The sequence below is a fragment of the Bos taurus genome, chromosome 18 (assembly GCF_002263795.3).
Source record: "Bos taurus isolate L1 Dominette 01449 registration number 42190680 breed Hereford chromosome 18, ARS-UCD2.0, whole genome shotgun sequence".
Taxonomy (NCBI): Eukaryota; Metazoa; Chordata; class Mammalia; order Artiodactyla; family Bovidae; genus Bos; species Bos taurus.
Genome location: NC_037345.1, coordinates 35,769,427 through 35,792,882, shown reverse-complemented (window position 1 = coordinate 35,792,882; position 23,456 = coordinate 35,769,427). Strand labels below are relative to the sequence as shown.

At 50.1% G+C, this 23,456-nt stretch overlaps 1 long non-coding RNA gene across 2 annotated transcripts in view; it reads right to left on the bottom strand.

The window, feature by feature from the left end:
• Positions 1–23,456, bottom strand: part of LOC101907242 (uncharacterized) — a 62,907-nt gene that overhangs the window by 9,190 nt on the left and 30,261 nt on the right. Inside the window, exon 6 of one of the 2 annotated variants that reach the window (XR_009491346.1) lies at positions 1,152–23,456. This exon is cut by the window's right edge and continues 7,316 nt beyond it. The exons of the other annotated variant lie outside the window; for it this stretch is intronic. This is a non-coding gene — a long non-coding RNA (uncharacterized lncRNA). The remainder of the gene's footprint in view (positions 1–1,151) is intronic. 2 annotated transcript variants of the gene reach the window in all.

Here is a 23,456-nt window from a genome sequence, read left to right as displayed (position 1 = left end):
TAAGTCATTTAAAGCTGTTAATTACCCCATAGAGAGAATACCTGGGAGCAATACCTGATTAAGAGAGAAGACAAATTGAGGCCCTGAGAAAGCCCTCACTGAAATTCCATTTACAAGTCTTAAAAAGCACACCCACCCCGGGCCTACACACATACACACACACACACACACACACACACACACACACACACACAATATTTTTTGGCATGTGGAATCTTAGTTCCCCAGTCAGAGACTGAACCTGTGTCCCCTGCAGTGGAAGCATGAGTCTTAACCACTGAGTGCCAGGGAATTCCCAAAACAAGCATAATAATTTATGTGCCCACAACACTGTAAATCAACTATACTTCAATTTTAGGAAAAAAATTTATGTGCCTGAGAATTTTCATGCTGGAGACTGACAGGCCCTGAACCACCTGTCTACACCAGACACCGCCAGCTCCGGTCTGCCATTCCCCACCCACCCTCACTCTGGTCCCTCAGCCCTGGGACACTCTGTCTGCAGAGAGCTCACCCCTGCCAGCTGGGCCGGGTCTGCTCAGGCCGCTTTTCTCAACCAAAGGCCAATAGGCACTTCTTCCCCGGGCTTCCACAGGCAGCAATAATGACACTTCCTGCCCTCTCCCATCACCATCATCAGCCCCCACCCCCCCACCCCCCCCCCCCCCCCCGCTGGCTAGAGCCTGGATGGTCCCTCCATCTCGCTGGAAGCATGGGGCACCTCCTCTGGAGAGAAGCTCCGGCCCAGCTATGCGGGAACTCCCTTCCCAGAGTGAGCAAACAAAGAAATCAACAGAGGGCCTTTCAGCCATTCTGCAGAGGGTGTCACCTCCCAGAGATGCTAAGGGCCAGGCTGAGATAAGCAGAGCTGCTTACAAACCAAACACAGAGACAAATTAAGACTTTGTTGGAGGCCAAAGGATGCAGACCAGTGGAGTGAGAAACAAGATGTCTCCCTTCCAGATCACTGTGGAAGGCAAAAGAAAGCATCAGCTATGGCTCACAAAAGTCAGAAAAGAAATGAAATGCAGAAAACACAAACCAAGATGACAGAAGGCCACCCGAAATGACTGGACAATAAATGAAAAGTCTTTCCCACTCCCTTGTTAGAAGACAAAGGCTCCCAGATTAAACAAATACAAGAGACTCACCTAAAATAAAATGATTCCAGAGTAGGCAAAGCTATATCAGGTAAATGCAAACAAAAGAAAAAGCGTGAGAGGCTCTGTCAGACAAAGCACAATTTGAAGCAAAAAGCAGCGTCAAGCAGGATAAAAAGGGTAATTTTATATTCATAGGAGCAATTGTGAAAGCATAAATGTTCTGAACATTTGTACACTTAGTATTTTAGCATCCAAATACTTGAGGCAAAAACCTGTTACCATCAGAAATACACGAAGACAGTTGTGGGCATAAATTTACATACTACTCTCAGTACCTGACATCAAGTAACCAAAATATAACAGAAAGGAGGAATTTAATGAAGATGATTGAATTGAAAGGTGGGTGCTGACCTTTGTAGCAGTATGAATGATGTTGGCCATGTTTTAAAAGACCAACCCTAGATTGATGCTTGTGGTATAAATGTTAAATTGTGTATAAATATATATATATATGGTATAATTATAATTGCAATTTTAAAAACCACTGAAAACCTGCAAAAGCTGCTGAAAGAAAATGTACCAAAACATTAACATGTAGTGTGTTCAAAAAGGGTGGAAATTAAGTATTTAAGATTTTAACTTTCCACTCTCTCTTCCAAATGTTCTTTAGTGATCATATCATATTCTAATGACTATGTTAAAACAATTGGAAGAAAACAAACTGCAAGACTCCTCCCCACAGCATAGGATTGATAATTTCCAAGATTTGGGTAAAATTTAAAAAACAAAAGCAGCAAAGGGAGTCCCAGCAGGCTCCACACAGCCCTGGCCTCTGGGTCGGGGCCCTCCTGCTCACTCCCTCCTGGAAACCCTCTGGTTCTTTGCCCTGAGGCACTGTGTTTCCCCAACCCGTCTCTTCTTCTGTGTCTTTCAACCCTTCCGCCCTCTACTGACAGCTCAAGCATGGCTGCCCCAAGACAGATCCCAGTCTTTCCCCCTCTGCCCACACCCCTGGTGACCTCACCTACTCTTTTTATTTTAAAATTATTTATTTGGCAGTGCCAGGTCTTTGACCTTCCATTGTGGCATGTGAAATCTAGTTCCCTGACCAGGGATTGAACCTGGGCCCCTTGTCTTGGGGGCTCAGGGCCTTAGCCACGGGACAGCTAGGGAAGTACCCTCACCTATTCTTGTAGAGATGTGTAGCTCCCCTCCATATGCCAAGGACTCCTAAATTCACCTCTAGCTCCAAATTCATCAAAGTTCCAAGTACATCAACTACTGGATGTCACACTATATGTGGGGGTCAGGTGTGGTGGACATGACTTCAGAGGAAACTCCACTGAAGCCCCTCTGAACATATGACAATGCAGGGCAGGATTGATTGAATGTGAAGCAGGGATGTCCCAAGGGGTGGTCATGAGAGCATTTCATCATCCAGTCAGATGTAGGTTTCATGACAGACTCAGAATAAATCATCATCATGAGCAAGGCCCATTTGAAAACAAAACCTATGGTTCTGATTTATAGGACTATGAATATGTTGTTGCAGTAATCAAGAAAAACAACGGTCAAATTGTAAAAAGTAGGTCCAGGCTCCCCTACCCCTTGGAATGCTCACCCTGGGTCCATCAAATCCCCTTCTGCTCACCACACCCATCTAGCCGCCAGTTCAGTGCATAGACCTTGATCTAGCACCAAGATTTGCTGGGCAGTGGTTTCTGGTCTGGCCTCCTGACTTTTCAAGACAGAGTAGGAAGTCTGTAAATAGCCTAGTCTTTAATCTACTGGCAAAGGGAGTGAGATGAGATCAGGTTGTGAGCCCACTTATGTGGTATGGTAATTTAAAGGTACAGACTCTTTTGAAAATGACCAAAATAAACTTAAGTACTAATTCTAACCATACATGCTTATCAATTTCAGCTCTAAGTACATACTCTCATTGAAAAGTAAATGACTTTAAGAGAGCTTTCTAAAATTATTCCATATAATTTCTCTTGCATTCCTAGGTCTAGATTTCTATCCAGTTACCGTTTTATTCTGAAAGGCAAAGATGCATGGGATCCCTCTTTAGAAAGGGGGTTACACGAAATACTATGCAGCTACCTGGTTTGGAGAAGAGAAGTCATCTCTAGGGAATCATTTCATGTCTGACTCTTTGGGGCCCCATGGACTGTAGCCTGCCAGACTCCTCTGTCCATGGGATTTCCCAGGCAAGAATCCTGGAGGGGGTTGCCATTTCCTTCTTCAGGGGATCTTCCTGATCCAGAGGTCAAACCCTTGTCTCTTGCACTGGCAGGTAGATTCTTTACCACTAGTGCCACCTGAGAAGCCCTCTCTAATTCACAAACTCTTCTTAATCATGAAAAGAATCATCTCTACCATAAAATACTGTTATAGAGTCATATTTGCTCATATAAAGTGCATTATACAGTGTCTGTCTTGAAGCAGGAGCTCCGTGAAAAGCAGTTACTATTCTCATATTAGTGGCTTGCAGCCTCCCTGCCCTAGCCCATGCACACGATGGAGGGGAGTCCCAGTTACCCCAGTTTCCCCAAGTACAGCTCGACCTCCACATCCTTTCCCTTCCTACTCTAGAACCATCAGTAGGCACATGATTGAAATGGAAGTGATGACAGGAAAAGCTCCTATAATGTCTGCCTGTTTGTTTTTTAGGTATTGGGTTGGCCAAAAAGTTTGTTCAGGTTTTTCCAGAAGATGGTATGGAAAACCCAAATGAACTTTTTAGCCAACCCAATAAGATAGTTTCTAACTTTATTACTTTTCTCATCAGTAACAAATTGGTAGTGCTTCCCTGGTGGCTCAGTGGTGAAGAATCTGCCTGCCAGTGCAGGAGGCACGGGTTTGACCCTTGATCCAGTGAGATCTCACATGCCACAGGACAACTAAGACCATGTACCACAACTCCTGAGCCTGTGCTCTAGAACCCACGAGCCACAGCTCCTGAGCCTGTGCACTGCAACTACTGAAGCCTGCATGCCTAGAGCCCATGCTCCATGACAAGAGAAGCCACCGCGGTGAGAAGCCCACACATTGCCACTAGAGTCACTCCTGCTCACTCCAACTAGAGAAAGCCCATGAGCAGCAGTGAAGACCCAGCACAGTCAAAAAATAAACAAATCTTAAAAAAAAAAAAAACCAAAAAACTAGTTGCTTAAAAAAAAAAACAAAAAACCTCAGTGAGGATGCATCAATGTTTAAAAGATAAGCCCCAATTATTTGAGAATCTAGTTTCTCAGAACCAGCATAATATAAGTTCCCTGGGGATAAGAAGCCCTAATATCCACCCCCCCCACCATCCATCCATCCATCCATCATGTGAGGCCTGGTGTTCTGTCTCCTTGCCCCAACCAGACTCTCAAGCCACTGGGTATCTAGGGCCACATTTCTTACTCCCCTAAACCTTGTTCTCTCCCCGTGGCATGTTTCCTGGTCTTTAACTGACAATTAATAAATATTTCATGAATAAATGCATCTGAAATCTGGCCCCACTTTTGCACCTCCTTGAACTGGGACTGGCAAATGTGTGTTATGAGCCAAAATCAGGTCAGGTGACCTGGCTTCCAGCAATAATGTGCACAGAAGACAAGTGATTAAATAATGCACATCTACTCACTCGACACGACATTCTGCAGCCAGTGGAAATGATGCTCTTGAAGACTCAAAGGCCACACGGAGTTGCATCTAACATTAACTGAATACATAGACCATAAAGAGAATTCCCAGGTCCAGCCACCACACACATGGGTGCAGATCGAAGGGGGAAACCTAACAGAATTTGTTGCTCTGAGACAGGCACAATTCCACATGACGTATTTTCAAATTCTCTTCCATAATGTTTGGTTTTCATGCTGAACAGTAGGGGTGATAAGGGGGAAAGGCCCCCAAGGCTGGAAATTAGCCCAGGGCTTCCACACAGGCACATGGCCAAACTCAGTGTGTGAACTCAAAATGAAAGCTAAGGAGCTGAACCAGGGAAAGGAGGGGTAAGCCAGAGTCCATTCAGGAGTGAAATGTAGACTTGACCCAAAATAGCTGTCATGTTCAGAGTCCGGATTAATCCTCCTCTTAGTTTATTGACATCTATGAAATTGATTCTTGCCACAGAATCACAAGCCGTGGCCCTGGCATTGCAGTCGATAAAAAGCGTGACTGGGGAGGCAAAAGAAAGCAGCTGCTCCAAATATTTGCAGAGGGACAGTGTAGTGGGCTTTGCTGAGCTTCACGTGTTCTCTCTGGGAAATGTTCCTGTGCACTCCCAGAAAGAAAAAGAAAGGGAGAGAGTGGAAGGGGAAAGTGGGAGGTAGCATTATGTGGGTAGAGGAGCTGGCAGGAAGGGCAGGAGAGCAAGTATTGTCTCCTCTCACAATCACCCTGGAAGCCTGGCCCAACTTTAAATTCCTTTCCTCATGCAGACCCAGAAACTACTCTACTCTCTTCAGATGGGGGCTCTGTAGTAAAGAATCTGCCTCCCAAGCAGGAGACCTGGATTTGATCCCTGGGTTGGGAAGATCCTCTGGAGAAGGAAATGGCTACCCACTCCAGTGTTCTTGCCTGGAGAATTCCATGGACAGAGGAGCCTGGCAGGCTACAATCCATGGGGTCGCAAAAGAGTCAGACACAACTTAGAGACTAAACAACAACTTCAGATGGGCCCCACTGTTTGGTCCAGGAAGAGCTTCCTCCCTTCGTCCTCAAGTTCTTCATTTGGAAAAAGAACTGGGAAGGGCATAGCCCAAGGGGCTGGTAGAGACTCATGTTGACAAGGAGAACTGGGACAGGCCTGTGTCAGCCTTGAGCTACACAGCTCTGCTCATCCCCAACCAGGCTGCAGTTGATCAGGCTTCACTGCAGGCCAGGAAGGAAGGGGCCATCACATGAGCACTAAGCTCCCGCTGAGAGCAGAAATGACGGTTCTCCTGAAATCAGTGTTGTAGCCCCAAGGCCCAGCATCCCCCAACCCACTCAGAGCTTCCCAGGAAATCTAGTCGGGCACCAAGGTTGCCAGAGCAGTCAGAGTTCCCTGGTCCCCAGACACAGAGGCTGGTGGAGTTTTTAGAACCATGCTCCAGGACAGAGCATGAACCTGCCTGCATGTGGTTCTGACTGGTTGGTACCTGGCTCTGTAAGTGAAAGTGCAGGTGTTAGTTCGACTCTTTGTGACCCCAAGGAACCCATCAGTCTCCTGTGTCCATGGGATTCTTAAGGTAAGAATACTGGCGTGGGTTGCCATTTCCTTCTCCAGAGGATCTTCCCAACCCAGATATTGAACCTGGGTCTCTCACATTGCAGGCAGAGTCTTTACCATCTGAGCCCCTATTACACTGAGCTTCACCCCAAAAGTGCAGGGTCTGGCAGGCAGATTGGACTGAACCTACTACGTCCAGCAGTAAAGCAGACAGCCTTGGCTTTCCCACACAGGAGCCCAGATTTCCAGTAACACAGCTCTTAGCTTCCTTATATCTTAGCCTCGGGGCAGCTGGTGGACCAGGACCAACTCCAGATCCATAACCCTGCAGGAGCCTAGACCCTCACCCATGTCTGCCTCATCTTCGGCACCTGTTGTGCAGCCATCACAGAGGGATCACCTCTCATGGGGCAGCCAAGTTTGGGCACATCATTGAGGCTCCTCTGGCTGGAGCAGGCTAGCCTGCTCTGACTGTCCACTGGGATTTCTGACCTCACTGTAGTTCCCAGAATCAAGAGCCTGACTGATCACGACCTGCTCTGGGTGATTTGTACATAGCACCGTGGCCACCTGTGTCCTCATCTGACCCTCTCCAGCCCCTAGTCCAGGCTCAAGCACAGATGGAAGGTTCCAGGGTGTGGGAACCTCAGGGAGCTCTTGTAAACTTCCCAAACACTGCTTCTTCTTCTTCCATAATCAGAACAGGAAAGGAGTTGGATGTCCCAAGTCTCAGCGTCACACCCTGGGAGGGCCCTTTACTCCCTGTAACTAGTGCTGTGATCAACCTCCTGCCCTTTTGGTCCAGACGTCCAGGCTCAAGGCAGCATGAGGACAAAGGGTAAATCCATCCCAGCCCTTGAAAGCCCATGGCAAGGATGCCCCTCTGTAGCAAGTTGCTCAGGCCCTTCTGGTGCTGCACTACTACCCCCACATCTGCAGGGTGCAGCAGAAGCTGGTGGAGGGGCATATTCAGTTTGCAAAACCAAATGCCGAGTGGCTGAGGCAGCCCGTAAGGCTGTCCTATTCAGTGTTGCCTCTGATGCCTTGTCAGGGATCTTCCCAAGTCTTTCCCATCACAGGCAGTTTATTGCCCTCGGCTTCCAATATTTTTTTCCACGGGCAATGCTTGGGCAAAGCTTCTAGGGCAATGTTCACAGAAGCAAAGGGCCTTTGAATTAGAAAATCGCAGGCCGTCAGCCACTGTAAGCGGAGCCAAAGTGAGTCTGTCTCCACGGTGATGTTTATTTTCCAGCTCCCAGGATGAGGCACAGGCTGCTTGGATGCTCCAAAGCAAACAAAGGAAAAGGATGTGGACGGAGGTGCACACAGCTCACAGGAAGTCTAGGGCACCTGGCAGAGGGACAGGAAGCTGCTTCCCCTTGGGGCAGAACCACTAGCTGACACTGAGAAGACTTCTTTCCTTCGCATTCATGGGGCGTTAGCTCAGAGAACAAGGGACTGGGTCCTCGGGTGAACTCCTCTGATACCTGCCTCCACTCTCCAAGCCCCTCCTCTCACCTCTCCCTGCCCACTCCTCCCTCCCTCCTTTCTGTGATTTAAGGTCTCAGCTCCCACACCTAGAGGTGACTGCAGAGGCCTCACCCACTGAGGCCCGAGCTCACGGCATGCCAGCTTGGGCCCCAGCCATTTTCAATTCCCTGTCCTGTTCCTATGACCCAAATGCACGAGTTGCACAGATCCTGATCTAGTGCAATCCTGCTGGTTTCTGCCCCCAGCCCTCGGTGAGTATTAGTCCAGCACAGTAGCCACTAGCCACATATGGCTATTTAGCATAAGTTAAAAACTCAGGGGACTTCCCTGGTGGTACAGTGGGTAAGAATCCACATGGCAATGTAAGGGATACAGGTTTGATCTCTGGTCTGGGAGGATTCCACAGGCCACAGAGCAACGAAGCCTATGTGCCACAACTACTGAACCCACGCTCTAGATCCCGCCAGCCACAACTTTTGAAACCTGTGCCCCCAGAGCCCGTGCTCCACAAGAGAGGCCACTGCAATGAGAATCCCACGCACGGCAACACAGAGTAGCCTCTGTTCATAGCAGAAAGCCCATGTGCAGCAACAAAGACCCAGGGCAACCAAAAATAAATACAATTTTTTTTTAATGCAGTTTTTCAGTCACATTTCATGTTCCCTATAGCCAAGCGTGGCTAGTGGCAGCCAAGGTGGATAGCCCAGACACAGAACACTTGCATCATCACAGAAAGCTCTATCGGACATTGCTGCCCAGGGCCTCAGGATATCTTAGGGGCCTCTTTCACTAAATGCGTTCCCAGTTCTTCCCAGCTCTTGCCTCCCACCTTCAAGTCTGACAACCAGAGAGAAGTAGAAAGGCCATCTTGTTGGAATCAGACAGAGTTTAAATCTCTGAAACTTGGGAGCTGAGTGACTGTCAGTATCTATGAAATGGTAAAAATCATGGACCTAAGCAGATTGATGGGAGGATTGAATGAGCAGGTTTAAAGCACCTGGCAGAGGGAAATTCTCAAATGTATTGTTGTTCTTATTAATAAGGCGGTGAGCAGCACAGGGCCGAGGCCCAAGTCTGGCTGGTGGATGTAAACGCAGGCACAGCCACAACTGGGAAGCAAGGGCCATGCCAGGAAGAGTCTCGAGGAGTGTAGATCTGTCTCTCAGCCTCTTGGGGATATTTCTATGTGGGGTGCTATTTCCTCATTGGATTGATTTTATATCAGTTGTTAGGAGCTTTTCATTGTTGCATGTTTTCTAAAGGCTGTCTCTCCCTCAGACACTCAGCAGCTGCCACTGGAAATGCCATCAGTGAGTCACCTTTGTAAGAGTCATGGTGAGCTGCCGGGCCAGCTGGCAGTCAGCTCGAGGTGGCCATGGGGAAAGCCAGAGGACTTCCTGGTCTGATCATGAACTGCTTATCAGTTTGACCTTGGCCAACCTGCCCGCTGTTTCCTCTTCTCCCAGTGCCCTGTCCCCATGCTGACAGGGTTGTCGTAGACCAAATGAGGTTATCGAGTCAACATTCATTTCCTTGTGGGTATACCTATGTCTGGGCCCCCTGGAACCTGGTTCTGCATGAAACTTTGGACACTCAGCACACATGTTGCCTGAATGGCTGATCATAGAAAAATCCTGTTTAGAACTATGCTCTGCACTTTGCAAAAATGGGGCAGGATGATTAGTGCAATAGATAAGAGAGCCTAAAATAGACCCTCTTTTATTTTTAACTTTGTTCTACTCTCTGAACTCTAAAGATTTTCCTTAGAAAAATCCAGTCCATGGTCAGTACCAGGGGTCCCCATTCCTTTTTTGGTCAAAGCCACCCCCTTAGCACTCCTCTGGGCACCCCCAAATGCCAAGCTCTGTGCTGGTGGTACATCATCAACCTCAGGGACACACGTGCAGTTGCCTTCTTTGCAGTGTGAGACAAGAGAGGGGCTGGCACCCCTCGGTGCGTCCCTTCTGGGTCGTGTGCATTGCCCTCACTCAGCAGGGCTGCCTGTTCTCCAAATCCCTGCCACTGGGCGCTAGCCGGGGGTGGGCCTGGTCCAAACATCTTGTTTAGTATCCACCAGCCTCCCAGCATAGAGGAAGTCTTCTCACAGCTCCAACAATCCAAAGAGCTTAGGATCTGCTGCTTCCCACAGGGCCTCCAGCTTCCTGCCTCTGTCCACCCAGACTTTTGTTATGCCTTCTTCCCATCCTAGATCTGCTCCAGTGGCCAGATCTCTGGCTCTTTAGGGGCCTCCCTTTGTCCCCCTGGCATCCAGCTGAGTTTCCTCTCATTCCTGCCATGTCCCCCAGATCCAAAGGTTCTCTTGGGGAGATGAGGAAGCTGGTCCCTGTCCCTCCCCACTGAGGGAAACCCAGCCACTGACTCTTCACATAGACTCTTTGAACCTTGTGGCTGGAAGAGACCCTCTTGGCCTGCAGGGCTCCTGCCTATACTACATCTGCCCCAAGCATCAGTGTTGTTGCTGTTCAGTTGCTAAGTAGTGTACGACTCTGTGACCCCACTGGCTGCAGCACTCCAGGCTTCCATCTTTCACTATATCCCAGAGTTTGCTCAAACTCGTGCCCATTGAGTTGGTGATGCCATCCAACCATCTCATCCTCTGTCACCCCCTTCTCCTCCTGCCCTCAATCTTTCCCAGCATCAGGGTCTTTTCCAAAGAGTCAGCTCTTTGCATCAGGTGGCCAAAGTACTGAAGCTTCAGCTTCAGCATCAGTCCTTCCAATGAATATTCAGGATTGATTTCTTTTAGGATTGGCTGGTTTGATTTTCTTGCAGTCCAAGGGACTTTGAAGAGTCTTCTCCAGCACCACAGTCTGAAAGCATCAATTCTTTGGTGCTCAGCCTTCTTTATGGTCCAACTCTCACATCCATACACAAAGCATCCTACTTCTTTTCAATAGAGGAGGTCCTCCTCATCAGTTCCAGCCTTGACTGCAGGCCACTTCTAGTGACATCCATGAGGATTATCTTTTTGTTCTGTGTGCTGAGAATCTACAACCAAGAGTGTAAAGCCAGAGTTTCTGATTCTGGCCCTTCTAAGCCTATTATTGTCAGATGATGTGGGGGTGGTATGCCATGATGGACAGCATTCTATCGACTGAGGCCCAGGCCTCTCTTCCACCCTGTCTTGTGAGATTTCTGTACCCTTTACTGGGGACTGTTTTTTTAAGGATCTCTTCTGGTTTACAATAGTCACCAGGGCCACAGTTTTGCAGGGGAGCTACATAGCATCTATTGAGCTTTTGGGTGCCTGGAACAGTGCTAAAACATTCTGTAAGAATTTTCTCATTTCTTCCTCTCAACCATCTTATAGACGAGAGAACCGGGGTTCAGAAGTGAAGTTACTTTACCAGTCATGGCACACTTGGGTCCAACCCGACTTCCATGATGCCACACACCCCTGGCACCCACCACCAATGCTCTCCACGTAGTGTCCAGGACTTACAAGGGTCTCCAGAGAGGCCTACTCCCCTGCAGCCCCCATGACACCACCTGGAAGGGCGAGCAAAGTGGGAGTAGAGCAGGGCTGATGCCCTGAGGGAAGGTGCAAGATCCAAAACCCCCAGACAGCACCTGCAGGACAGTGATATTATGTCGTGTACACACAGAGCCGCTCTAGTGGTATAAGGACATGGCAGTGCTCCCGGCCAAAGAAAGGGATCAGAGGAGACAGCTGTCCCTGTGGCAGGACGGGAGGGCGCTGATCACCCCCTGGCCCTGGGCACCAACCTGCCGTGCTTCTGTGTGTGCTGGCCTAGCATCTCCCCACCACCTCAAACCCACACCTGAATCCCTGAAGGGTGAAGCCAGGGCTCTGCAGGGGTTTCCTCTGATGGAGCAAAGGGAAGGGCAAGTAAGGAAGGCAACATCTGGAGAAGGTGGAACCAGATTGTCTGACTTTGTGCAGGGAGGGCTTGCCTCCCTTTAAGCAGGAGTGCTCCCCAGTCCCTGGTCACCTCGACCTCTTACCCTCACGCTTTTGGCCAGGTCCACCCCAGTGTGGGCTGCCCCACCCTCTACTGAGGCCTCTGAATGGTCCGTCTTTCCAACGCTGCTGAACAGCAGCCCCCACTCAGGCCCTGCTGGGCTCCAGGGCCGCCCACGCCAGCTTCCATGACTTGCTGCATCTGTCAGCCTGTTCCTTCATGCTTAGGGCTCCCCAAGGCCTGGAACAGGGCCAAGCTCAGAAATATCTGATAGCAGGTAAACAGTGGGGTGGGCCAAGGCCCCCCGTCCAGGCCTGAAGCAGAGGTATCCCAGGACAAGTTTGGAGCCCTGCCAGGTATGGTCACACAGCAGGCCTGAACAGGATGTTCTTTAAGCTCCCTGCTGTGTCATAAAAAGGCCAGAAAAGCTCAGTCAAGATTCTGGTTCTGAGGACTTCCATGGGGGTCCAGTGGCTAAGACTCCACACTCCCAGTGCAGGGGGCCCAGGCTCAATCCCTGCTCAGGGAACTAGATCTCACATGCCACAGCTAAAGATCCTGAATGCTGCAACCAATGCCTGAATAAATTAAAAAAAAAAATCCTGGCTCTGACAACTAACTTGACCCAAACACATCACCTCTCTGAGCCTCAGTTTCCTCAACTGCAAGATGGGACAATACCAGTTCCAGCCTCAGAGGCTGTGATCAATGAACTCTTAACTTTGCAAACAACCACAAACTGCCCCCCACCCCAGGACAGTGTGAATGTGATTAATCATAACCAAAGCCCTATAAACCAGGGCAGGTCCACGTATATGTACAATGGTAAAAGAAACTTCTTTGTCAAAGAGAATTTGACACTTTAAGCTGGAAAGGGGCCTCAGAAATCCTAACTGTAACCCCCTCACTTTGATGAAGAACCAGTGTGGCTCCACCCAGGCACTCCCACCTCTGCCTCCCTCTCTGTGGCAGATTAGTCCACAGGAGGCAGAGATTCACTCTTCTCTCCCTGGAGGTTAAACTGAGGGGAAGGAATCTGCCTTCATCTCAGATCTGTGCCTCAGGGGATGTTGCCCCCACCCCTTTCTCTGCAGATCCTTGGCATCATCCACCTATGGCAGAGACCTCCAGTAGCAACCGGAACTCCTCCCCACTGCTTCTTGCCTTGCCGGGCACTTCAAGCCACTGGGGCTCATACTTCTGTGACAATGGCGAAATTCTTGTTTTCCTCCTCCAAATACCTTCCTATCTTCTGTCGCCCACACTCTTCCGGCCTATTTCCAGGGGGCTCATCCCTCTGTCTTGCCCAGGGCCAGGCCTGGCACCCGTGGCTTCCCCCGTTCTGGGCAAGGAAAGAGGCTGATTGTGATTTTGTGTCGGCCTGAGCAGAATCCAAACAAACCTCTTCTCTTGCCCAGATTAAACGATACCTCCTACTGGGAACTTCTGATGTACTTGGATGATGCTGAGGAATTTATTATCTCACAGTTTCAGAGGTCAGAAGCCTGAAATAAGCTTCTCTGGGCTCAAATCAGTGTCAGCTGTTTGCCGCTCCTTCTGGAAGCTCCAGGGGAGAATCCATTTCCTTGCTTTTTCTAACTTCTAGGGACTGCCTATATTCCTTGGCTGATGGTGCCCTCCTCCATCTTTAAAGTACATCACTTCTGCTTTTCTCTGCCTGTCTCCTTCTGCCACCTTTGGCGTTACCACTTCCTCTTACAAGGATCATTGTAATTACATCGGGCCCCCCAGATAATGCAGGGTAATCTCTCCAGGTGAAAATCCTTGACTTAATCACATCTGCAGAGTTCCCTCTACCAGGTAAAGTAACGCAGTCACAGGTTTCAGGGATGAGGGCATGAACACCTTTCAGGGGCCACCACTCAGCCCAGGTAGGCAGGTCACTTAACCTCTTGGTTTCATCAGCCTTGGTTTCATCAGCCAAGTGGGGAACAAATGCCCACCCCCAGACTCACGTGAGTCAATTCAGGGGTGGCCTGGCATGTCCACAGCCCAGGAGTGAAGGATGAGTGCTCAGTACTGGGCCTCAATCCCTGGCCAAGCCAGAAAGGATGGTGCCTGGGAGATGGGAGGGGACAGCAAGGGGTTTGGGTCTGGTTGCTCCCTCTGACATGACTTCACTGGGGAAGCTGGGGGAGCCCATCTGCACTAACAATGCCAAGTTGGTCACAAGTTCCCTGAGCCCAGTGCTGGACACGGAGGGCAAAACTGCCCAGTGGAATGGATCTGATAGCCCAGAGGGGCGTCTAGGGATCCTCCTCCTTTCTCATGCTGCCTCCAGGTAGTCACAAAGTCCTGTCAATCTCCTCTCTATCGACATGTATACACTGCTATATTTAAAATGGATAACCAACAGGGACCTACTATAAAGCACAGGGAACTCTGTTCAATGTTATGTGGTAGCCTGGATGGGAAGGGAGTCTGGAGGACAATGGATACATGTATATGTATGGCTGAGTCTTTCTGCTGTCCCCCTGAAACTGTCACTGTTAATTGGCTATACTCCATTATAAAATAAAAAGTTAAAAATCTCCTCTCTAAACGCCTCTCAAGCTCCTTCCCTCCACTGACACGGCCCACTAGAGTCCCATCCCTGCTCCCCTGGCTCATCACCCCGGCCTCCTCTTGGCCCCACGACCTCTGGCCTCCCCCCTCCCTCACCTCCCACACATCTCCCTGAACTGTCATCTCAAAGCATAAATCTGACCCTGCCCATCCCTTTTGTGGTTCCCCCACATCCTTGAGTAGAAGCCCAAGCTTTCTACCCTGAGTTATGTGGTCTCTTCCCACCTCCCCACTGGCTCCAGATGTCAGAGCCACAGTAGGCAAGCGGCAGACATCTGAGGGTAGAACCAGGAGTGAAGGGTGGGGGACACTGCAGAGGTGATGCAGGGCCAGGCCTGACCCGAAGGCCCATGTACAGCACAGTGGGTTTCAATACGCTGGAAGGTGCCAGCTGTGGTCTACATTGGCTCCCCATTAACTGAGATGGGCCAGGGAGTGGGCACCAGGTAGTGCCCAGCCAGGGAGCTCTTGGCCTGGACCTAACTCAAATGGGAAATGGCTTCTAAGTACTGGCTATTATTCTGAAGTCTGGAAGAACAAGCGGAAGTCTTTTCTCTGCAAATGATTCTGGTCAAACCCCAGGGATGAGGAATGCCCACTGGGGCCTGGCCAGGCTGAAGGCCAGGGCTTGCTAGGGGAGAGACTTGGTGTCTTCTTGCATCAGCTAAAGACATGGAGAGTGAATCCAGGGCCCCTGCGTACCTGAGCCGCAGCCATGAAGCTTAATTAATGCTTGCAAAGTACTCGGAGGCCTTGGCTGAGAGGCCTCCCGTGAATGCAGAATGTCCTTATTAATCACTGCCGCAGCGCCAAGTGGGATGGCCAGGGGGGCAGCTGCCTCCAGGCACAGAACAATGGACGCAGCAGAGCAGTTAAATTGTGATTCTGAAGAGCGGTCCTGATCAGCTGGCTCAAAAGCAGCTCAGCCAGGGGAGGCAGGCTTGTGTGGGCGCTGCTTAACTCACCTGGCCGTTATCTCCATGCATTAAGTAGAAGCAGTAGAACCTCCTATCCGGCTGGGCGGGGATCACTATGAAGCGCCACTTATCATTCCAGTAACCAGGCTGTACAGCTTTGCAAGGGTGAGACCAGCTCCGTACCAGGCTGAGTATCTTTGGGCAAGTCCATCAACCTCTCTGAGCCTCAGTTTCCTCATCTATAAGGAGTGATGATAATAATAATAATATCTTCTCCCTTATAGGATTGTGAGATTCAAATGATATAGTACATGAAAAGGCCTCGTGCCTACAGCAATGATATCAATAAAATAAGAAGAGCCATAGCTGGTAAGAATGCTAGCACATGTCAGGCACCCATCTAAACACACCCCATAATTAGGCACTGAGCCCCATTTTATAGATGAGGGAGCCTGGCACAAAGAAGTCAAGCGACCTCCAGTTTCCCACGGCCAGTGAGAGGTGGAGCTGGCCTTCGGACCCAGGCGGTCTGACTCCAAAGTCTGTTCTCTCTTTGACGCTCTGCTGCTGCCTTTATCATTGTTGTCATTATCCTTGTTTGAGGAATAAGGCTGTGTGCTTCATCACCACCACCACCATCACCATCATCATTACTCGGGGTAAATGCACCAGCCAGTGCTTGGAAACTGGACTCTGAGGCATCTGCTATGTCAAGCACCGGGGAGGGTCCCTGGTCATCTCCGACCCTCTATCTGCCATGGGAAGGGAAGAAACTTATTGAGATGGAGGTGAAGTATGTGGGTTTTCTCACTCATCAAAATTCTGGAGGTGCAAGGAAATGTGTAGGTAACAGGTTTTTAAGAAAAAAAAGTCAATAGATGCTAAAAGAGACTGAAAATGGAGCCCTGCCCCACCTGCTTCCTTAGGCTGTGCACTGAGGGGGACAGACAAGGGGCTGCCTGTGTGATAGAGGAGGACGTCCCTGGTTCCCCAGGCATCAACTGTCCCTCTGCGCTGACTGATCCCAGAAAGTAAGGCTCTTGAAGCCTGACCTGAAGGGTCGTCAACCCTCAGCCTCTCCCCCTCTCACTAGTGGCCATAGCAGCTCAGCAGCAGTTCCTCCCAGATTCACCTGGCCCCTCTCAAGCCAGCCTCAGGGGTGTGGCCTGCTACCCCTCACCCTTCCAGGAGTAAATGCCCCACCAGGTACTTGCTGGGCCCCAGCCTCCCTCTACTTCTTTGATCCTCTCCCTCTTCCTGAGGCCCGCTCCTACAAAAAGACCAACCGGGGCTTCCTCCACCTGCTCTCCATCCTGCCCTTGAGCCCCATCCTCAGCATCCTGCCCTCACACCATCCCCGTGTCCTCCCTAAGAGGATGCACCCATGAGACCTGTCCTAGACCTGCCTGCGGGCGGTTCCTGCTCCATAGACCTCACCCCCAAGAAAAACTAGCATCTCTAGTTTCACACCCAGTTGCGGATGAGCTCCAGGGCAAGGGTCAGGTCCATGTGGCTTTTATGAGGGGAAGAGTCAGGGACCTGTTGACCTTAGGGACAAATAAAAGATTTTCCCAAGCCACCACCCTCTTGAAATGGGCTTTTCTGTTCCAATACAGGTTCCAAACTGGTTTGCAAGGTGATTGAGTGGCACGCGGGGAGTGAGGGCAGACTACAAAATGCTTAGAAACCCTCCTAAGCTGGCTGGGGGAGGGGAACGTGGTGGGGATGTTACTCTTCGCCTTTTCCACTTGCCTTTTGGGGAACGTGTCTCTGCAGGAAAGTGAGTCTCTCACCCGAGGGAAGATCTCAGCTTTAAAAAATTTAATGCAATTCTTTTTATATCAAGCTGTTATATTTAAAGTATTCAAAAGCCTAGATTTACATCGTCTTGGTTAAATTACTCATCACCAATCTCTCATCTACAACGTTTTTTTTTTCATTTTCTGAAGGTTCAGTTTACATGAAGAGGTTCTAGTTTTTCTCCAGTCAAGTATGTGCTCATTTATATCATGAGTGTTTTAATTGTGTATCCACCTGCCTGGATAAACAATCTGTGAGCATCTCCACTGGCCCTGCTACTGGTCTACACAGTCTGCTGGGAGCTGTGGATGTCTGGGTGGGCATCCTTCTTCCACAAGAAAGTATAAACTCAAGGGCCCAGGAATGTATCTTGGTTAACAGCCAGCATGTGACAGGGAGTAATGAAGGAGATCAGACTACCTGGAAGGACAGGTTTGCGAGAGCAACACAATTTCATTTAAAAAGTGTTATTAATGTCTTCCATTTATTGAGCACTTGATATGCATTAGCCATGTGTTTACTGTATGTATCTTCAAAATAATCTAGTGATGCAGGCATCAGGCCCACTCTCTGGCTGAAGAAACTATGGTTCAGAGAAGTTGTGACTTGGCAAATGTCCTACCTGATAACCAGCAGCCAGGTCTGTCTGACAACACAGCCTTAATGCTGTATGTATGTGCTTACTCGTTTATACCGACCTCGTTCCAAACAGACATGAAGGCAACTCTGAGAGTTGCATGATACGGCAAAGCAACCCAAATAACAATACTGAGGAAGGTGTGTTAAGGGAACTCAGAAGGTACCAGGGTGTCTTGCAACACACGGAATGGGCTCCAAGCTTCCTGCAGCCAAAGCAGAGAAAGCCCGATCATGAGCCCAGTTGTTGGTGTTGGTGGCATAGCTACAAATCAAAGACAGACTAGGTCTTCCCTGTGGCTCAGTGGTAAAGAATCTCGGGTTCGATCCCTGGTGTGGGAAGATCTCACATGCCTCAGAGCAACTAAGGCCATGAGCCACAACTATAGAGCCTGTGCTGTAGAGCCTAGGAACCCCAACTACTGAGTCCATGAGCTCCAATTACGGAAGCCCAGCACCCTGGAGCCCGTGCTCCTCAACAAGAGAAGCCACTGCAATGAGAAGCCTGCACACCAGCAATTAGAGAGTAGCCCTTGCTCCCTGCAACTAGAGAAAAGCTTAGCACAGCAACAAAGAACCAGCACAGCCTAAATAAATTTTTTTTTTTTAAACCCAGACCAAGGGCCCAAAGCAGCACAATTTTTTCCAACTGTCCAAACCCATGTATCTCCCAAGTAACCTCTTAGGAAGGCTTGAGTGTAAGAACAGAACACCTGAGATACTTCAGCAGCCCTGACACAGCATGGCCAGGCAGGTGGCTCTGGATTGAGAGTTTGGGGTGGGGGGTGCATGCTGGGTCAGCCCTGCCTCTCCCTGAGCTCAGCCACGACAGCTCTCTTAGACTGGGTTCCCCGAGTTGTGTGCAGACTTGACAGTGAGTGCAAGGAAGAAAAAAAGGCAGGACTGAGCAGAGGGAGAAACTAAGCCTGACTGCCGTTGTACCTGAGATCTCAACAGTTCTCCAGGAACTCAGGAGCTGAGATGGCCCCTCAGAATTGTCCCAAACAGTGGTCTAAGGGCCTGGGCTTGGAGCCTCCTCCCCCTCAGCTGGTCATGGCCACAGGCCAACCTCTGGGACGGGGCTTAACCTTGAGAGATGTAGGTCACCTCCCCCGAGGGCAATTCCAGGAAGGGACGTGGCTGTGAGACAGTCACAGCTCCATCTAGGGGATGGTGGTGCCAACCCTGAAGACGGGCTAGGCAGACCCCACAGCAGCCACTGCACAGAGCTCCTGGGTACAGCCTTCGTGACTAGTGCCCCAGCACTCCGTAGGGAGCTCTCCCACCACAAAGCTCTTGGGGGGCACTGACACATCCTCCAAGGACACAGGCCTCTTGCCTGGGCTTGGACAGAGCGGACCCTGGGACCAGCCAAGGCGTCTCGGGAATATAGCATTGCCTGTGCTCTGACACACCAAGCAGACAGTGCTGGAGCCCCGGGGCTGCTAGGGTTATGTGGGCAGCCATTAACTTCAGCCTGGAAACTGCTTAACACCCACCAAAGGTACACCTACCTACACATACGCAACTTCAAAAAGTAAAGGTCCATCAAGCACCCGCCTTTAGCAGTATTATTGCTTCCTGGTGAACTTGCCAAGGTAAACTATTTGCTAAGCATACGAGGAGGAGGCAGGGTGAGTTGGGTGGTGCCGGTGAGAGGAAACCTGCCAGGGTTGGGAGAAGACAACAATGGCCTGAGGCTTTGCAGTTTGCTGGTGCCGTGCTGCCTGAGAGAGTCAGGAGGGATTAGGGGCAAACCCTGCTGGGGCGGCTGCAATGATTTGGGGAGGCAAGAGTGTGGCGGGAGTGTAGGCCTAGGACAGCTGAGGGTCCGAGGCCCCAGGGAGGGGTAGATGAGAAGGGCCTGGCAGGACATAAGGGAGAGATGAGGGCGGGGAGGAGCAAGGCAGAGCAAGAGAAGAGTTCAGCTCTGAGCCGTGCCCGTGACAGTTTTCCTTCCCAGCGAGGAGTCCTCCCTGATTGCGGTCCGGCAGGCAGTGGCTGGCACCTGCCTGATCACCAGGCAAGAAGGCGACAGCAACCTGGAACTTGTCTTGATGGAGGTCTGCTCTCGGAGCCCCGCGGAAGGCAGAATCCACAGCTCCATTCAGGTTCCACTTGGTTCTACCCGGCCTCGCCTAGCTGCCCTTGCGGCGCAGCTGTTGTTGGTTTGAAGCCGATTCAATGAACTCTTTAAATAGCTGCCCTAATGGATAATCAATCATTTCAGAGCTTTAATACTAAATCGGGCTGTTGGACACATCTGGGGGCAAAGCTGCTGTATCCGAGCCAAAAACAGCCCTTTCTCTTTTACTTTGCAAAGCAGAGTGTGTCACATTAAATACCTAATGGCCTAAGACAGGTCCCTGGTGACCTGAAATAAAGCTGAAGAGGTAGATTCTCTCTGAGAGCCTACAAATTACACATGTAATTTGCAGATCTTTTAAAATTAGGCTCTTCATTGAAGAGCCTAAAGGACAGTAAAATATTCTCATGTTAATGTTTAATATAAGCATTTGCTATAAACATTTTTTGTCAGGTTAAAATAATATAAACACAGTAGCCCTGGTTACATTTTAATCTAAATTAAAAAGATCCTGTCAGGGAGATAATTTAAGATGTGGAATAAAGTTTCCATTGACAGATCTCCTGGAAACTCCCAAGGAGCCCACCTTGAATCTTCTCTCCAGGAAAACAGACCATCTGCAGAGCTAGCTGAAACCACAGCATGAACCTTAGCATTGCTGGCTGAGCCAAATCCACCTCAATCACCCACAGGTTAACCCAAGCAGGAGCCCAGTCTCTAAGGCAACCCTCTCCACGGCCCTGACCCCTGCAGACTCTCATCTCGGGGTTCCCTGGACACCACACTCTCCCAGTCACCCTTCTTTCCACTCCTTAGGTTCCTCCGTGGAGTCTGTTTCCTTAAGCTTGAATGTCCGTCATTCCTGGAGCTTGTCCTGGCCCTCTTTAGGCCTCACCCTATACCTTCCCTGGGAGATCTCGTCCACTCTTTGGCTTCAGTTACTGGCCACCTGTAGGCCGGCCTCATCCACTTTTCCACCTCTCTCTTGACTCTCTCCCTTACTGTGCACGTCTGTGTTCCACGGCACCTCAGTCACCTGGATAACCCTCAGGCACCTCAACCTGCATGACTGACTCACCGTAAACACCCACATCCATACCTCTCCCCTCGCGCTCATCCCATGCTGAGCCCTCACATCTGTGCAAGTGGCCAGGCCTCCTCCCAGGCCCATCTGTCCCTTGCCCTCCATGTCACACCACCCCACCAGCTCTCCAGATTCATCATCTCTGCTTCCCCTGCCACCATGTCCCCGGGTGACTGAGGCGACCGGGTCCTGCTTTCTCTGAGCCCTTCCCCTCCTGCAGCCCGTGTGACCTTTGCAGAGCACAAAGGAGACATGCCACTCTCTCCAGCTGATGGCTGTGGGATCTGGCTGTGGCCAGCCTCGTCTCCTGCCACACCCCAGTTGGCTGGAGCCGAGAGCCAGCACTCTCCCCTGAAGATTTCGGCTCATACTGTTTCTTCTGTTTCTCTGTGTGTGCTCTGTCATGTCCAGCTCTTTGCAACCCCATGGACTGTAGCCCGCCAGCCTCCTCTATCCATGGGATTTCCCAGGCAAGCATACTGGAGTGGGTTGCCATGCCCTCCTCCAGGGGGATCTTTTTCCCAAACCAGGAATTGAACCCACATCTCCTGCATCTCCTGCATTGGCAGGCGGGTTCTCTACTACCGCACCACCTGGGTTACTTGGACACAAATCAAGAAACAAAAGTCAGCTCCTATATGTGGGAGCCTCCCACGTCTTGGAGGGTCTGCCACCAGGAAAGCTGACTGCCATCTCCTAGATGCCATCAGTCAGGGTGCTAGTGCGGGAGAGACCAGGCTGGGCCTATTTCATGAGCAGGGCTACACAAAATTGACCAGAGATGGGGCCTTGACTTAATAAACAGGGGACACAGCTGTTCCTTATCTTCCCAAAAAAACACCCTTAAAGATCTTCTCCAAGTTTTTAATAAAGAGGAAAGCCAGGATTTTCCTGTCCAGGCTGAATTTTCAAGATACTCTATCATTCCCCCAACACTTGCTCAGCTTCACAAAAGCAGTTAAATTACCAAGTGCCCTTTAAAATGTCCTCGTGATGGGGATCTCGCAGATACTTGTTTATCTTCTAGCTGCAAGGCCTTCACAGGTCACCCAAGTCCATTTGGCAGAGCCCATCAGAGTCTGGGAACGTCTGGGGGGCCAGAGGCGGGGAAGAAGGCCAGAGCAGGGGATCTGTCTCCGGGCCAGGCCGTGGTCCAGAAGCACCCTCCATACTGCCAGCAAGCCAAGCCAGGACACACTTATCTGCCTCTCAGGTGGAGAGTGTGGACGGGCTAGTGGGAAGGTTCTCAAAGGCCCACAGGCCTGCACCTTGCCAGGCAGCACCCAGGCCCCTAAGGATAGCACCGAGACCGGGGCTCTTCCCCATTCTGCAGGTGAGGGAAATGAGGTTCAAGGGGTGAGGGTACTCACTCCAGGCTTCTGGTGTGGAATGGCTGGTCAGAGATTCTCAGCTAGGACCCCGGTCTGCACGGCCCAGGCTCCACCAATTCAGTCACTTGCATGTCCTTGAACTTAAAAACAGAAACTTAACACACATCGGGGAGAGTAAAGAGGGGATTATTATTATGAGCTGTTTCTGAAGGAGGATTAAATCCCTTTGGGGATCCATTTTAATAGACCGCCACGTTTTTGTGACTAGCCTGGATTTCTCTGAGTCCACTTATCTTTTTATAGTTTGACCTTTACACAGGAAAAACCTCAATGATTACGGAGATGGATGTATTTTTCTGAATGATTAGGGAATGAAAAACAGAGCCTGTCAGTATTAGAGTCCTTCAGTAGTGATCTTCCCTGGAGGATGGGGTTCACAAAACCACCCCTTATGACGGGGCTCTCGTAGCTGCAATTTGTCTTTCAGCTGCAAACACCTCGCTGCTTACGGTCTGCCCGTGGAGAGGGGGCAGGAGGCTTTGTCCCGAATTCAGGGGCAGGAGTGGGGCTGGTCCCCCCCGCCGCCACCCCTCAGACTTTCCAAGGCTGTGGAGGCTGAGACAGGAACATCGGGCCCCACATTGAGCTGATGGGGCAGTGCCAGCATCAGCACTGCCCCAGAGGGCATCACCTGGGCTCCAGCCCAGGGCACCCACTTGTTGTCAGAGAGCAGGCTTTCCACACACGCCCCTGCCAGGAAACTGCAGGAAGCCAAGGGTGACGTGGAAAAAGCATTAGCAGTGTGTCTGGGACAAATCACTTCAGCTCCGTTTTCTTTTCTATAAAGTGGTAAAGATAATAATAACTTGCAGGATTGTTAGGAGGTAATGGTATTTAGGTGGGTGAACATACAGTAAGGTTTCCCTGGTGACTCAAGTCAGTAAAGAATCTGCCTGGACACCCAGGTTCGATCCCTGGATTGGGAAGATCCTCTGTGGAATGAAATGGCAACCCACTCCAGTATTCTTGCTTGGAAAATCCCATGGACAGAGAAGCCTGGCGGGCTATCGTCCATGGGATCACAAGAGTTGGACACGAATTAGTGACTAAACCACCATACACAGTACGTGCTCAGTAAATGGGGTTTCATTCCCTGCTCAAGAACCTAAACTTTTAAAAACACTTCCTAACATGTACCATACACTGCCCTGCCTTCTTTTTTAAAAAATTAATTTTTATTGGGGTATAGATGATTTGCAAGGCTGTGTT